The sequence below is a fragment of the Bubalus kerabau genome, chromosome 2, assembly GCF_029407905.1.
Source record: "Bubalus kerabau isolate K-KA32 ecotype Philippines breed swamp buffalo chromosome 2, PCC_UOA_SB_1v2, whole genome shotgun sequence".
Lineage (NCBI taxonomy): Eukaryota > Metazoa > Chordata > Mammalia > Artiodactyla > Bovidae > Bubalus > Bubalus kerabau.
In genome coordinates, this window is record NC_073625.1 from 103438220 (window position 1) to 103441576 (window position 3357).

General features: G+C 42.4%; 1 pseudogene; it reads left to right on the forward strand.

Moving 5' to 3' along the window:
- The first annotated feature begins 282 nt into the window (after nt 1-282).
- Nucleotides 283-1808, forward strand: LOC129644455 (craniofacial development protein 2-like; annotated as a pseudogene).
- Nucleotides 1809-3357: the final 1549 nt, after the last annotated feature.

Genomic DNA, 3357 nt, shown 5'->3' on the forward strand with positions numbered 1-3357 from the left:
ATGCAATATTGCTCTTTACAGCATCGGACTTTACTTTCATCACTGGTCACATCCACAACTGGTTGTTGGCTTTGCTTTGGCTCTGTCTCTTCATTCTTTCTGGAGATATTTCTCCACTCTTCTCCAGTCGTATATTGGGCACTTACTGACCGGGGGAGTTCATCTTTCAGTGTCATACCCTTTTGCCTTTTCATACTGTTCATGGGGTTCTCAAGGCAAGAATACTGAAGTGGTTTGCCATTCTCTTCTCCAGTGGACCACGTTTTGTCAGAACTCTCCTCAATGACCCGTGCATCTTGGGTGACCCTACACAGCATGGCTCATAGTTTCATCGAGCTAGACAAAGTTGTGGTCCATGTAATCAGTTTGGTTAGTTTTCTGTGACTATGGTTTTTCATTCTGTCTGCCCTCTGATGTATAAGGATAAGAGGCTTATGAAAGCTACCTGATGGGAGAGAGGGGGAAACTGAGGGGGAAACTGGGTCTTGTTCTGATGGGTGGGGCCATGTTCAGTAAACCTTTAACCCAATTTTCTGTTGATGAGCCAGGCTGTGTTCCCTTCCTGTTGCTTGACCTGAGGCCAAACTATGGAGGAGGTCAATCTAATCACATTAGGACCACAGCCTTGTCTAACTCAATGAAACTAAGCCACACCCGTGGGGCAACCCAAGATGGGCGGGTCATGGTGGAGAGATTTGACACAATGTGGTCCACTGGAGAAGGAAATGGCAAACCACTTCAGTATTCTTGCCTTGAGAACCCCATGAACAGTATGAAAAGGCAAAATGATAGGATACTGAAAGAGGAACTCCACAGGTCAGTAGGTGCCCAATATGCTACTGGAGATCAGTGGAGAAATAACTCCAGAAAGAATGAAGAGATGGAGCCAAAGCAAAAACAATACCCAGCTGTGGATGTGACTGGTGATAGAAGCAAGGTCCAATGCTGTAAAGAGCAATATTGCATAGGAACCTGGAACATCAGGTCCATGAATCAAGGCAAATTGGAAGTGGTCAAACAAGAGATGGCAAGAGTGAATGTTGACATTCTAGGAATCAGCGAACTGAAATGGACTGGAATGGGTGAGTTTAACTCAGATGACCATTATATCTACTACTGCGGGAAGGAATCCCTCAGAAGAAATGGAGTGGCCATCATGGTCAACAAAAGAGTCCAAAATGCAGTACTTGGATGCAATCTCAAAAACGACAGAATAATCTCTGTTCGTTTCCAAGGCAAACCATTCAATATCACAGTAATCCAAGTCTATGCCCCCAACCAGTAACGCTGAAGAAGCTGAAGTTGAATGGTTCTATGAAGACCTACAAGACCTTTTAGAACTAACACCCAAAAAAGATGTCCTTTTCATTATAGGGGACTGGAATGCAAAAGTAGGAAGTCAAGAAACACCTGGAGTAACAGGCAAATTTGGCCTTGGAATACGGAATGAAGCAGGGCAAAGACTAATAGAGTTTTGCCAAGAAAATGCACTGGTCATAACAAACACCCTCTTCCAACAACACAAGAGAAGACTCTATACATGGACATCACCAGATGGTCAACACCGATATCAGATTGATTATATTCTTTGCAGCCAAAGATGGAGAAGCTCTATACAATCAGCAAAAACAAGACCAGGAGCTGACTGTGGCTCAGACCATGAACTCCTTATTGCCAAATTCAGACTTAAATTGAAGAAAGTAGGGAAAACCACTAGACCATTCAGGTATGACCTAAATCAAATCCCTTATGATTATACAGTGGAAGTGAGAAATAGATTTAAGGGCCTAGATCTGATAGATAGAGTACCTGATGAACTACAGAATGAGGTTCGTGACATTGTACAGGAGACAGGGATCAAGACCATCCCCATGGAAAAGAAATGCAGAAAAGCAAAATGGCTGTCTGGGGAGGCCTTACAAATAGCTGTGAAAAGAAGAGAAGCAAAAAGCAAAGGAGAAAAGGAAAGATATAAGTATCTGAATGCAGAGTTCCAAAGAATAGCAAGAAGAGATAAGAAAGCCTTCTTCAGCGATCAATGCAAAGAAATAGAGGAAAACAACAGAATGGGAAAGACTAGGGATCTCTTCAAGAAAATCAGAGATACCAAAGGAACATTTCATGCAAAGATGGGTTCGATAAAGGACAGAAATGGTACGGACCTAACAGAAGCAGAAGATATTAAGAAGAGATGGCAAGAATACACAGAAGAACTGTACAAAAAAGATTTTCACGACTCAGATAATCACGATGGTGTGATCACTGACCTAGAGCCAGACATCCTGGAATGTGAAGTCAAGTGGGCCTTAGAAAGCATCACTATGAACAAAGCTAGTGGAGGTGATGGAATTCCAGTTGAGCTATTCCAAATCCTGAAAGATGATGCTATGAAAGTGCTGCACTCAATATGCCAGCAAATTTGGAAAACTCAGCAGTGGCCATAGGACTGGAAAAGGTCAGTTTTCATTCCAATCCCAAAGAAAGGCAATGCCAAAGGATGCTCAAACTACTGCACAATTGCACTCATCTCACATGCTAGTGAAGTAATGCTCAAAATTCTCCAAGTCAGGCTTCAGCAATACGTGAACCGTGAACTTCCAGATGTTCAAGCTGGTTTTAGAAAAGGCAGAGGAACCAGAGATCAAATTGCCAACATCCGCTGGATCATGGAAAAAGCAAGAGAGTTCCAGAAAAACATCTCTTCCTGCTTTATTGACTATGCCAAAGCCTTTGACTGTGTGGATCACAATAAACAGTGGAAAATTCTGAAAGAGATGGGAATACCAGACCACCTGATCTGCCTCTTGAGAAATTTGTATGCAGGTCAGGAAGCAACAGTTAGAACTGGACATGGAACAACAGACTGGTTCCAAATAGGAAAAGGAGTTCGTCAAGGCTGTATATTGTCTCCCTATTTATTTAACTTATATGCAGAGTACATCATGAGAAACGCTGGACTGGAAGAAACACAAACTGGAATCAAGATTGCCGGGAGAAATATCAATAACCTCAGATATGCAGATGACACCACCCTTATGGCAGAAAGTGAAGAGGAACTCAAAAGCCTCTTGATGAAAGTGAAAGTGGAAAGTGAAAAAGTTGGCTTAAAGCTCAACATTCAGAAAATGAAGATCATGGCATCTGGTCCCACCACTTCATGGGAAATAGATGGGGAAACAGCGGAAACAGTGTCAGACTTTATTTTTCTGGGCCCCAAAATCACTACAGATGGTGACTGCAGCCATGAAATTAAAAGACACTTACTCCTTGGAAGGAAAGTTATGACCATCGTAGATAGCATATTCAAAGGCAGAGACATTACTTTGCCAACAAAGGTCCATCTAGTCAAGGCTATGG